This window comes from Ochotona curzoniae, unplaced genomic scaffold, assembly GCF_017591425.1.
Source record: "Ochotona curzoniae isolate NIBS_2020 unplaced genomic scaffold, NIBS_Ocur_1.0 contig_2210, whole genome shotgun sequence".
Lineage (NCBI taxonomy): Eukaryota > Metazoa > Chordata > Mammalia > Lagomorpha > Ochotonidae > Ochotona > Ochotona curzoniae.
In genome coordinates, this window is record NW_024465369.1 from 44,738,731 (window position 1) to 44,753,202 (window position 14,472).

The following is a 14,472-nucleotide window of genomic DNA, read 5'->3' on the forward strand; positions in this document are numbered from 1 at the left end:
CCAGCTACTGGGGTTGTTAGGGAGTGAATCCACAGATGAAGATTCACTTTCTCTGCCTGGGATGCTGGAGCCCCGTATCATGATTGCAGGTTGATGTCCCAGCTGCTCTACCACTGATCCAGCTGCCTGCTCCTGCTCTATGAAAAGCAACAAGGGCTGGCCCAAGTATTTTGCTTGATACTACTTACATGGTAAACCTGGATGAAGCTCCTGGCTCCCATTTTCAGCTTGGCTCAGTCCTGACCATTGCAGGCGTCAGGGAAGAGAAACAGCAAATGATAGATCCTCTGTATCTTTCTCTATATATAAATCTGATTTTCAAATACTATAAGTTTTTGGACCTGGCACAATAGCCTAGTGCCTAAATCCTCACCTTGAATGCACTGGGAAAGCAGTCAAGGACAGCCCAAAGCCTTGAGACCCTGCACTTGTGTGGGAGACCTGGAGGAGACTCCTGGCTCCTGGCTTCATATTGAATCAGCTGCAGCCACTTAGAGGGTGAACCATCAGATAGAAAATCTTCCTCCTTGTCTCTCTTCCTCTCTGTGTATCTGCCTTAACAATAAAAGTAAATAAATCTTTTAAAAAGAGACTTTGCAGTAGTATGTGACTTTGAAAACCAAATTTTCCTTAATATATGTCAAAAGAAAAATGCTTCAGTATGGAAGAGATCACTAAAACCTACCTGTCTTAAATGGCCTGCATCTACTGTGCCCTGAGGAGTCACCTCATGGGTATAATTCTCTCGACTCAGGAAATGCAAAGGGATTTAAACTGATACCAAATTCAATCTGCTTTCTAACGTACATTGAAGAGAGGAGTAGAAATGATTTTTGCATAAGGTATATTTATCTAAAACTGGGTCCACTTTCTCAAGTCTGCTTCCTTTATTCTGTAAAATGAGGGAAATGTAGTTTCCGTGAAGTTTCCTGTTTACACTTTCTGTCAACAGTAACCGTTACAGCCTCTAAGGATTCCGCGTATGCAAGAATATTTCTAAATTATTTTAGTTACATTGTGAACTTCACCTTGGCACAGAAGACTATCAAGTATTATAAGCCCATTATTTCTGTACTGTTGTAAATTGCAAACAGTATTTTTGAATGTTTGAACTAGTCAGCTCTAGTTAGTGTAATTACTATATGAATTCTATTGTTTATTATCAACTTCACATTAAGAACTTTCAGGATCATAAACTGCAGATCTTTTTCTGTGTTATGTATAAAATTGATTCTGAGTACTATTATGCTAATTTTGTGGGGTACTTTGCATGTGTTATAAAATTACATGTTTCATTGAGCATTAAGGAATACCAGATGACAGGGTAAATTACTAAAATTTTGGTTTTGATTTTTGTCCTTTTAAAAGTATACATCCTACTGATCATAGCATGTTTTGTGAATATAGTTTATACCTTGTTTATCAATAGTAGTAATTACCAGGAGCTAGCCTTTTAATTAACTGTACAATCTGCAAAATTTTATACCCTAAGAAACAAACCTTAATGAATGACATAAAATGTGTTTCCCTATTTTACTCCACCTTTCTTAATGTTATGATTTTGCCTTTTATTGCCTGTTAATGTAGAAGGAAAGATTATTAGTTTTCGTTTATTCAGTTAATGTATTTGTGCATTTTCACACTAACACATTGAGCATGTGTGATGTGTTTAGGATATGATTTTTGCTCAGTTTGCATATGTATTTTAAAGGAGAACATCACCACTGCAAGGTAAGTGCATATTTCTTAGTAGGGATGCCTTTTCAGTCAGACTATAGGCAAACTTTTCAATTATTTTATGTTCAAACTTAATTGAGTTTTTAGATTAAAGACAAAATATTCACTGTGAAATTGTTGTGATTCAATGTTTTTCAGGTATTTGTGGTGTTTTGTGTTTGGTCCCCAGGGTAATATTTTTATAAGAGCTAATCTTGTTTTCATACAAATGAATGAAAAAGTAACTGGCCTTTAAAAGACCCAGGCAACATGCTTAGCCCTGTCTAGTTAACCATATGGTATAATTCAAAACATTGGACACTGCATAATTTGCCAGTTAATCTTCTGTAGATTATGCCACTTTTCAAAGAATGATGTCAGTTTCATGTGCTGTTTATCACTACTATGAATCCTTTATATTTTCATAAATCTTAAACTGTGTCAGCAACAAAGCCGTCAGTATGACTTTCACTACAAGTGAGTTTCTTACATATTTAATTGGTAAGTTTTGAGTGGTGTGACTTTATTTGATGTCTAGAAATATCAAAAAATGTGGAAATAAAAGTTAAGTGTCAATTTAGAAGTGCAGAATATAACAATACAGTAGTGTAGTCTACAGTTATGTATTGTGTAGATTATATATATTTCACTTTTTTTTTTTAGTAGCGTTCATCCTTGCATTCTCATGTAGTACTGAAGAGTGAAAATAAAGGTTTAGTGATAGAATCATTTATGATAACTAATTTAAATTGTCCAACACTGCATGGCTTGTGTTCACCATATTTGTAATTCACTTTGTAGACAATTGTCTTTGGACATTACAAAATTAACCATTCTTACAATTACAGGGATTACTCACTATTCAAAGAAAAACAAAAATTCAACTTTGAGCTATAAACTATAGCTTATTTTTAATTGACAAATAATTCAGTACATTTGGATTAATTAACTTCTTTACACTCTAGACCCATTCTTAGCCAGTAGAGAAGACAGTTAATCACTGAACGTTTTAACCTGTTTATTTTGAGAATATTGTAAAGATTTATTTTATTTATTTGACAGGCAGTTGCAGATGACCAGCAGGCAGGGCTGGACCAAGCAGAAGGTAGGAACCAGAAGGTTCTGGTCTCCCATGTGGGTGTTGGAGTCCTGGTTCTTGGACCATCCTTCACTGCTTTCCCAAGTGCAACACCAGGGAGCTGCATCAGAAGTGGAGCAGCCAGAATTGAACCAGGCCTCCATCTGGGATTCCAGCACTGCAGGCAGTGACTACCATGTCATGGCATTGGCCCAAATGATGACAGTTTTTAGTAATCTGGTTAGACTTTTAAATGGTTTTTTCCGCAGCACTGCTCTTCCTCCTGGAAAGGCAAAGCCCCTCAACAACCGTGGAATGTATGGAATATCCCTTATAGGAAAGACCAGTCATCCCTTAACAGCTGCCCCACCTCTGTGCTCTCCCAGGAAGGATTTTGATAGCAGAAAATTTTTTAATATTTTAAATATTTTTGTAAAGTTTGTTGACTCAGAAATAGAGAAAATTATTATTTTATATTATAAATGCTTTATTTCAACTAGAAGATACACTCTTTCAAGGAATTAGGGCCCTTGTATGATATCCTAGTAGCTAAATCTTCATCGTACATGCGCCAGGATCCCATATAGACACCAGTTCAGGTCCTGGCTACTCCACTTCTCATCCAGCTCCCTGCTTGTGGCCTGGGAAAGCAGTGGAGAATAGTCCAAAGCCTGGGTCCCTGCACCAGGATAGGATACCCAGGAGAAGCTCCTGGTTCCTGGCTTCAGATCAGCTCAGCTCCACTCCAGTTTTGCAGCCACTTGGGGAGTGAACCAGCAGATGGAAGACCTTTCTGTCTTCTCTCTGTAAAATTTGCCCTTCAATAAGAAATCCTTTAAGAACTAAAAATTACTGTTTGAAGGATAAAATTTGGTGTCTTTGTTATCAGGGACAGAAAGCACAGTCATTATTAGGCATGATAGAACTATTAATGCAATCGAGTTTTCCAGAAGATGAAAACCCATGCTAGTGTTGTGGTATAGTGCCATATATACTGCTGATATCCCATATGGGCACCAGTTCAAATCCAGATTACCGCACTTCGGATCTGGCTTACTGCTAAAAAGCAAAAGATGCTCAGGTTCTACGCACATGGTCCACGGCCCCTGGCTTTGGACTGGCCTAGGTCGATTGTTGCAGCCATTTAAGGAACAAAACAGAGGATGAAAGATCTCTGTCTCCTTTATCTCTCTCAATTGACCTTTCAAATGATCTTAAAAAAAGCTTTTTTTTAACATGAAAATCAATAAGCTACGAATAATATTTCTCAATGTCTTAGAGCTGCAGGGAAAGTAGTTTTCTGTCTTTTTAATCGTATCCTTTTGTCCATGCCTTATGTAGCATGCTGTTGTACACACACACAAAATTGAAAATCAGATATATAGACACAAGTGAAATTAAGTTATGTAGATGTTAACCACTACCACTCACTTTAAGTAAATATTATCATTACCACTCTGCCCCACCACAAGCCATATCAAAAAAGTATCTTTCATGGAATAAGGTAAGGCAAAATTGGAGTGTAAATTGTTCTGAATGGACTGGCCTGTTGGCATTTGAAAGTACCTTGTGGCTAGTTAAGCGTAATTATGCTTAAGCTTAATTATGCTTAAGCTTCATTATGTTGCATATGTGATTTTTTTTAACAGAATTAGTATGGATTCCAATTTAACAGGAGCTTTATATGCTGCTTAGAACTCTACCAGTTTTTTGTGAGACAAATCAAACAATTGGGTTTCATTTTGTTTTGTCCTGTTTTCCTAGGTTTCACTGAGATTCTTACATGCATAATGGAGGGAATAAACTGCTGCTTCCTAAAGCAGGGCAGCATCTTTTCCATCCCCTTTGCCTCTTCCCTTTGATATTTAACGATTGGAAGACTGAATGCCATGATTGTCAGAACTTGTCCAAAAGAAAACATTGTAAGCATATGAAAAGTGATGAGCCAACTGGATTTCAGAGGCTCTGACAACAATAAATGCAGGCTGCTAAAAGGTTGACTCTTGCACAGCTGATATTTTTCTCTCTGATTTATTGTTTAAGTAAATGAGAGTCACTGTACTTGCCTGAAGAGATGGAAATGAGCTCTTTTATAAGAAATAGGATATTGTGGAATTGGCTCTGCATCAATTTTTAGACAAAGCTTTGACATATATAAATGTTATGTCTTTTCAAAATATGAGCTTAGTGATTTGTTAATGTATGAAAGCAGGCTAAACCACATTGAAGAGGCGAATTGCTAGCTATGACTGATAATTCCTCTGATTAAACAATTTTGGAGAGATCTTTACCAAACTTCTTGAACAGTTTTATTGCCACACATTTTTTTAAAAAGGTTTACTTTTTATTGGAAAGAGAGGAGGATCTTCCTCACTCCCCAAGCGGCCACAATAGCCAGGGCTGAGCCTATCTGAAGCCAGGAGCTTCTTTGGGGGTATCCCATGTGGGTGCAGGGTCCCAAGGCTTGGGGCCATCCACATTCTCAGGGAACTGGACGGGAACCGGGGCTTCAGGGACATGAACCAGCACCTGTATGGGATCCTGGCACATACAAGGCGAGAACTTCAACCACTAACCTATTGCGCCAGACCCTTATTGTGCATTTTTAGAAGTGTAGCTTTGTATTTTGTAAATGTATCTAGGAAGTCAGAATCACAAAAATGTCCCTACTCAATACATCTGAAAAGGATTCCTCATCCCCCCCCCCCCCCCCCCCCGCTTTTTCCTCTCAAGACACCTGCTGGTTTGCAGTTTGGAGCCATTATAAAGTCATATGCAAGTATTGCAAAATTTCATTTGCGGAGTGCGGGAGGTTAGTGAGAGTAGTAAAAAAGTAAACCTTTTAAAACATGTGCGGCCATAAAACTGTTTAAGAAGTTTGGTAAATATCTCCAAAATATTTTAATGAAATGTCCCAAGCCAGCATTGTGCAACACAGGTTGACTGCCTAGAATGCAGGCATTCCATATGAGTGCTGGTTCAAGTCCCAGCTGCTCTGCTTCCTATCTGGATCCCTCCCTGATGGACCTGTGAATACATCGTTGGATTACCCAAGCACCTGGGGCCACATCAGAGACGGAATGGCAACCCATGCTGCTTGCTTCAGGAGTGGGCCAGTGAATAGAGGACCTTTCTTTTCCTTTCTCTGTATGACTTTTGCTTTCAAATAAATAGTTCAATCTTCCACAGTGTTTTCCCAAGTTGCTACACCATTTTATATTCATACCAGCAATCTAATTGTTGTAGCACCATTTGTGGAATTTGCACTTGTGCATGATTCTTTTTTTAAAGATTTATTTTTATTATTTTTTATTGGAAAGGCGGATATACAGAGAGGAGATACAGAGAGGAAGATCTTCCATCTGATGATTCACTCCCCAAGTGAGCCGCAACGGGCCGATACTATGCCGATCTGAAGCCAGGAGCCTCTTCCGGGTCTCCCACGTGGGTGCAGGGTCCCGGGCGTGCAAGGCGAGGACTTAACCACTTGCGCCACCGCGCCGGGCCCAGTTGTGCATGATTCATATAAACAAATGGTCACCCATAGTAAAATGGCTTTAAAAAAAAAAAAGATTTATTTATTTATTTATTACAAAGTCAGATATACAGAGAGGAAGATCTTCTGTCTGATGTTTCACTCCCCAAGTGAGCGCAATGGCTGGTGCTGCGCTGATCCAAACCCAGGAGCCAGGAACTTCCTCCAGGTCTCCCACACCAGGGTGCAGGGTCCCAAGGCTTTGGGCCGTCCTCGACTTCGTTCCCAGGCCACAAGCAGGGAGCTGCATGGGAAGTGGAGCTGCCAGAATTAGAACTGGCACCCATATGGTTTCCCAGCGTGTTCAGGGTGAGGACTTTAGCCGCCAGGCCACGCCGCAGGGCCCAGTAAAATGGCTTTTAAACTAATTAATATATCTGCCTTTATGTTAATACCATAGTATTTTCTTTCTTTATTAAAGGTCATTTTGATTAGAAAGGCAGATTTCAGAGAATGAAGGAGAGACAGAGATCTTCCTCTGGTTCACTGTCCAAATGATTGCAACAACCAGACCCAACCAGCCCAGGACCTTATAGCCAGGAGCTTCTTCTGGGTCTCCCTTGTAGGCACAGGCTCCCAAGGCTTTGGGCCGTGTTCCACTGCTTTCCCAGACCATCAACAGGGAGCTAGATGGGAAGTGGAGCAGCTAGGATACAAACCAGCACGAATATTGTATTCTGCCTGCAAGGGGAGGTTTAGCCAGTTGAGCCATCACACTGCCCAATACTGTGGCATTTTCTAGAAATCTCTACTTACAAATGAAGTGTTATTTGTTAGCATATAGAAATAAAATTGTCTTTTGTATTTTGGTTATATGCTATTAACCTTGCTAAAGTTTGTAACTCTACTACTGTTTTTGTATATTTCAATGTCCTACCTAGACATGCCATGCATGTACTCAAAAAGTAAAACTGGTTCTGAAAGATTCGTTCCAGTGCGGAAATATTTCTTAATTATTTTGTGAGTCGGTAAGCTTGTTATTGTAAGTGGTTGTATTAACACACCATTATGAATTATCTGTGCCCATTTGTTTTTATTTTTAATTATGCCCACTTTGAAATTAAAATCAGAATTGGCTGAGTAGTTTCCACAAAAACTGGATGATGTCCTAACATCTGTCATCTGTTCCTTTGCAGACGTAATGGATGGCTGCCCTTGCTAGGACCTATAGTATGATGTTGGATGGAGATAATAAGAGCAGACATTCTTGCACCACTAAGTAATGATGGATTGTTTGTAGATACCCCTTCTTTTCCTGGATTACTGAGAATTTTGGTTTTTTTTTTCTTTGTGTTTTGTTTTAATCAAGAATGAATGTTTGATTTTGTCAGATGTTTTTCTGCATCCTTTGAGATGATCAAATGGCTTGTTTTTAACTTGTAATATAAAAACAGCCTTGGATTGGGAGAAACCCCAACTGAACCTCATGGTTTTCTTCAAATACATTTGTCTCTGTTCATGATTGATAAGTTGTTCTGTAATTTTCCTATGTCTTTTTTTTTTTTTTTAAATCTGTCAGGGTAGTACAGTCTTCATAAAAGGAATTAGGAAGCATTTTTCTTCATTCTTTTGGAAGTGGCAATATTCAATTCTATTTCTTCCCTAACAGCTAGAATTCTTTGAAACTTGGTACCTGTAGTTCCCTTTGTTGGGAAAGTTTTAAATTACAATTTTAGTATATGTGCTGCCAAAGCAAGCACTGATAGATTTAAAATGACAAATGTAATGTTTGAGAGTCAGGGATGTTAAGATGATATTCTTCTGAGTAGGTTTTGATAACTTGTGTCTTTTAAAAAACATTGCTTATTTTGTCTGAGTTGTTGCAAGTACTGATACAAGTTTGTTCATAATCTTCTGTTTTTAATATCATACAATATGGAATGTCACCTCTCATTTTCCAGTCTTTCATTTTCCTGATCAGCCTGGTCAGAGGTTTGTCAATTTTTAGCCTTTTATTTTATTGAATTTTCTTTGTAAAGATTCCAAGTAGGGGAGCACTGTGGCACTGCAGATTAAGCTGTTTTTGGGGCCTCTTCATATCTGTGTTGGAGTGCTTGTTTGAATCTTCATTTCACTTGTGAAGTACCTTCCTACTAATGCAGCAGGTAATGGCCCAAGTGCTTGGATCCCTGTCACCCATCCAGAGAGGGGACCCAGGCCCAGCTGTTGTGGGCATTTCAGCAATGAACTAGTGAATAAAAGATAATACTCTTCTCCCCGACCCCGCACAACCTTAATTCTGTCCTTCAAGTAGATAAACACTTTTAAAGGAGTATGATTTTTAATGGACAACAAGCAGTTCAGGATGGACTACTTGTATGTAAATGTAGGATTGAAAAAACAACTTAGATGTGTCTGATACAATTGTCAAGGCTTGAGATCTGTATGTATTTTTCCTGAATACACTGTTAAAAGGATGTGTCTATTTTTCTTTTTTTTTTTTTTAAGCTTTATTTATTTATTGGAAAGTCAGATATACAGAGAGGAGGAGAGACAGAGAGGAAGATCTTCGTCTGATGATTCATTCCCCAAGTGAGCGCAACAGCCGATGCTATGCCGATCCGAAGCCAGGAGCCAGGAACTTCCTCCAGATCTCCCACACGAGGGTGCAGGGTCCCAAGGCTTTGGGCCATCCTCGACTGCTTTCCCAGGCCACAAGCAGGGAGCTGGATGGGAAGTGGAGCTGCTGAGATTAGAACTGGTGCCCATGTGGGATCCCGGCACGTTCAAGGTGAGGACTTTAGCTGCCAGGCCACACCGCTGGGCCCAAGGATGTGTCTATTTTTCTAAAAGATCTTTTTTTTTTTTGGAAGGCAGCGTTAGAGGAAGAAAAGAGACAAAGATCCATCTGCTGGTTCACTCCCCAAAGGCTGCATGTGGCTGGGGTTGGACCAGGCTAAAATCAGGAGCCAAGAACTTCATCCTGGTCTCCCCTGTGGGTGGCAGCACCTGAACACTTGAGCCATCTCCTGTTGCTCTCTCAGCACATTAGAGGGAGCTGGATTGAAAGGGGAGCAGCTGGGTTGGAACCAATGCTCTGAGAATGTCAGAGTTGCAGGCAACCACTTAACCAGCTGTACTAGAATGCCAGCCCAAGAGCTATCTGTCTTTAGTGATTTTATAACAAGAAATATTCCCCCAAAAAATTGCCTTTCCCATAATACCTGTTAACAAATTATTTAAAGCCTGGTAAAACTTGATAGATGCTAAAATATTCAGTGTGTGATCTCGGGTAAGTGTGGAAACAAGCCATTTGGATTAAGTGTCTACTTGGCAGCAGTTCAATCGCTGTCCACCAAACTCGTACAATTTTATTCCTTTGTTGAGTTTCTCAGCTTTTCATTTGTACAACACTTACTTGTATGTATACCGTGTGTCCAGGAAAAAAAATAAAAGAAAACCTGTTTCTAAGCATGAAAGGATGGTTTTAATAGCAATAATGGAGAGGTGCACATGTGCTGTGAAAGTGAGAGGACCAACTAGCTCAAACGAAGGATAAGATGGGATCCTACTGTTATTATACTTTAATCAAAACTTGACTTGTCAGCTAAAACTGCCCATATTAGTAATTGGGGGTTGATGTTTGAACAGTATTTACAATGGTGCGTAAGTATGAATGAAGACAACTCATTGGAGGCCACAAAACTAATTTAGTGCAGTTAGAACATGAAAATATTAGGAGTGGCTAGACTTTGTTATGCAATGTTAGGAATGGTCTAAGAAAACCATAATTAAAATTCAGAATTGGAGAGAGAACATTTTGGCACAGCAAGTTAAGCTATCACTTGGGATACCTGGGGTCAAGTCCCACCTTTTCTGCTAGCGTCCTGCTAATGTGTCTGGGAGGCAGCAGATGGCCCAAGCACATAGCTAACCACATGGGAGATCCTCAGGAGGCTCCTGGCTCCCAGCCTTGGGTTGACTCAGCTCTAGCCATTGCTGTTACTTGGGGAGTGAATCATTGGATGGAAGATCTTCCTCTCTGTCTCTCCTCTCTGTATATCTGACTTTGTAATAAAAAATAAATCTTTTAAATAAATAAGCATATGTAACACTGATTTGAATGGATTGCTTTTGTTAAGCTTTATATGGTTCTCTCCCAGAATAAATAGCACACCATCTTTAAATGTTTCTGACAGCATGCTTAAAAACCACAAAGTAAAAGCAAAGTCAGTATAATTTCTTTAAAATCTAATTTTTCAAAACCAGATTCAGAGTAACACTTAACCACTTTACCTTACAATTACAGTTTATTGCACTTGGCGTGAACGGAGGAGCTGATCTACACTATGCTCGATTTGTATCATTCTCAGTCAAAATAGGTTCCAGTAAGGAGGTGAAAATAGTGAGATCTGCATAGTGACATTTGATCATCCTTATTTTGTCGGTAGTGCCAATGGAAAAGCTGCTTCCTTTCACATTTTTGCAAAAGCCTGAATTGCAAGATTTTAAGCTCAATGATGAAAATACAATTACGTATTTTCATTCTTGACATTTACAGACTGAAAAAAACTCTTTTTTTTTTTTTTCCACTTGGTTTCTGGCTTCACCCGCTGGCTTAATAAACAAGATTTACTGTAGAAAGAGTTACAGATCAAACGGCCTGGGGAAAATGGCAAGTTTTGGAGGAACACAGCCCTTGTCACAAGTCCTGATTCTCCCTTAGTAGCCAGATGACCTTGACCTTCTGGTCACCCCCACGTGTAAAATGCAGAAAAAGATTCTCCTGAGGGTGCTGAATTTTGAGAAAAAATGTATGTGAGGCTTTTATCACAATAATTTACTGTTTCTGTTTTGTCTCCTTCTATCTCTCATCTCTTAATGTTGTACAACATAATGTTTCCAAAAGAACAAATTACACTTTTCTTTAATATCAGTAATTTAATTTTGGCATGAAGATACTAGCATCGTAAATTATGATTAAATATGCTAGTATTATGGTATTTTTTCACAAATATTACCTTCCAACTTGTTTGAAGAATTTTCCATATGTTCTAATTAACCCTAAAAGATATAATTTTTTGTATCACTGAGTCCAAGGAGTGTCAGGCATTCTTGAGATCTAGATGCTCACAGGATCTCAAGAACCTGGTTTTGTAACTTCTGTTTATTTGAGATGCAGAGAGACAGAAAGTGAAGGTGGGGCTGGAGAGCTGCCATCCACCTTTTCACTCCCCAAATGGCCACTGCAGCCAGGTCTTGGCCAGGCTGAAGACAAGAGCCAGGAACTCCATCAACGTCTGTCATGGAGGTCGCAGATGCCCAGCTAGTTGAGTCATCGATCTCTGTCTTCCCAGGCATATTAGGAAATGGAGTAATTGGTCTTCCCACTGGCTCGTCAATATGGGTTGCCAACATTACAAATGGTGGTTTAACCCTCTGTGCCACAATGCTGGCCGTATACTTTTATAATTTTGATTTAAACATCACATGACTTAAACAGCAGTCTATATCCTTCCATTAGAGGCCCTGATAAAGTGGGAAATAGTAAATTTTTGGAGATTCTGGAGAAAGCAAAGGTGGAAGACATGCAAGAATAGATCAACTCGATACAAAGGTAATGGAGAAGGTGTTCTTGGTGCTTTGATTTGAGTGTGGTTCATCCTTTAGGGGCTCCCACATTGAAAGTGCGGCCTTCAGTGTGGCAGTGCAAAGGTGGTTGGGCCTTTAAAAGAGAGGAGAGAAACCCAGTGGGGCGTGCTGCTTTGAGAAGGGATTAAGGTGGTCTCCTTGGTTAGTTCTCAGGAGAGTACCGTTATATGAAAGGAGACAAAACTGAGCTTTCCACCTTGCTGTGACTTTGTTGGGAAATGATCTCTTGCTCCCACATGTGCTCCTCTCATAGAATGCCATCCAGCATCAGGTCATCACGAGACCAAACCAGTGAGACCAGCTGATCTCTGACTTCAGCCTGCAAAGCTGTAAGCTGAATAAACACCTCTTCTTTATAAAGTTATCCAGTTGCAAGTATTTTGTTCCAGTAGTGAAATCTGATAACCAGTATGAAGCACATTGAAATGTCACTGAAGCACAGTGAACCACACAGAGTGGCAAGAGATAAGATCAGAGAGAAAACAACTGGTCAATTAATGTAGGACCTTCTCAGGCATTACAGAATTGTTGGCTATTGTCCTGATAGAGATGGACAAATAGGGATTTTGGAGGAGTGACATGATCTCAATCATTTTCTAAAGATCATTCTGCCTGCCGCATTGAGCTACACCAAAGGGAAATGAAAAGCCCGTAGGTTGATTTGTAAATTTGCAATATGACAGGGGGGGTGATAATTTTGCAAGGATGTGTGAGTGAAGGATTGGACTCTAAAAGCAGATGTGAAGTATGATTGGCAGCAATGGTAAGGAATGAGGAAGTCTGCAGGAAAAACTTCAGGGAGACAAACTGCAAATTTAGTTTTGAAACTGAGACATTAGACATTCCCATGAGACCGCTGGTGAGTTTATACCCAATTATATAAAGTAATTACTCTGTTCCAGTAGTTTTAAATTCCTAATTTATTCATTTATTCCTCACTGCAACTTAACAAATGGAGTATTTCAAATTGGCACATCCTCAGTTATTGTTAGTATTTAAAACTGTGGAACTAAATGGTGTCACCAAAAATTGAGTACTCGTGAAAAAAAAGAGTCCAAAGAATGAACTAGAAGCCTCTAGTGTTTTCCATTTTGGGACAAGCAAGAACATGAACAAAAGAGAATAAGAAAGGACAGCCAATAGGGAGGAAAACATTAGGGGTGTTCTAGGAATCAAATGTCTTAAGTATATCTAGAAAGGTTAAGTGGACACGGTCAAAAACTTGATATTTCAACTCAAATGAAGACTAAGAATTGTCCACATTTCAATGAAAAAGTGAAGGCTAAAATCTGTCAAAGATGGGATTGAGAGTACACGATGTAATCTTTACAGATTGGCTCCTTTCTCTGAGTAATATGCATTCAGGATTCCTCAATGTCTCATGACTGAAAAGTTCATCTCTTTTTTTAAAGCACCAATTAATACTATGTTGCCTGCACTTCCTGAAGGACATCCTGGTTGCTTCCAAGTTTGGGCAGTTATGAATAAAGCTTCTACAAACCTCCATGTAAAAAGTGTAATGTGAAACCAAATCTTCAGTTCATTTAGGTGATGCCAAGGGGTGTAACTGCAGACTCACGTGATGTTTAGTTTTGTAAGAAATCAACAAACTGTGTTCCAAGAGAACTTACTCGCTTTACCTTCTTTCCAGCAATGGAATTTCCTGTTGCTTCATTTCCTTGCCAGATTTTGAAGATGTTTTTGTTTTTGGAGTTTGACCACTCTAATAGGTTTGTAATGATATCCCATTATTACAGTTTGCAATTTGCTAACAGCATAGGACATGAAACATCTTTCCATAGACTTATTTGCCACCTGTATCTTTGCCTTGGTTAATTCAGATGTTTGGCTCACTTTTAAATTGGGTTGTTGTTTGTTTTTCTAATGTTGAGTGTTAAGTGATCTTTGTATGTCTTGGATAATAGTCCTTTCTTATCAGGTATGTCTTTTATAAATATTGTCTCCCAGGCCACAGATTGTCTTCTCATTCTTTTGGCAGTATATTTAGCAGAGCAGAGGTTTTTAATTTTCATGAAGTCCAGATCATCATTCTTTCATCAAGTGTTCCTTTGGTGTTCTAACAGCTATAGGCAAGGTCATCTAGGTTGTCTCCTACATGGTTTTCTAAGACTCACAGTTTTATGTTTTACATTTGATCTATCTGACCCATTTTGAGTTTATTCGTGAACTCTAAAAAGTTGGCATCTAGATTCTTTTTCTTTTTAAGCTTTCCTTTAGGATCCCTTGAGGTCTGTGCTCTCATAAAAGGAACTTTGTGATTCTTCACATTTGCTTTTGTGTTTGTGTCTCTCCAATTTTAAAGACGGCAGCCTGTGTGGTGACTGCGCTTCTGTGATGCAGATACTCTAAAAGGAGTTGTTGATTTTCTAATTCAGTTATGTACTTGTTAGATGGAGTGCCATCTTCCAAGATCCTTTCATGAAAAAACTAAGAAAAAAATAAGTCTGATTTTGTTTTTAATATGAGATGGTACAATGAATTTGCATATTGATGGGAATGGCTTAGCAGAAATAGGAAAATTGATGATATA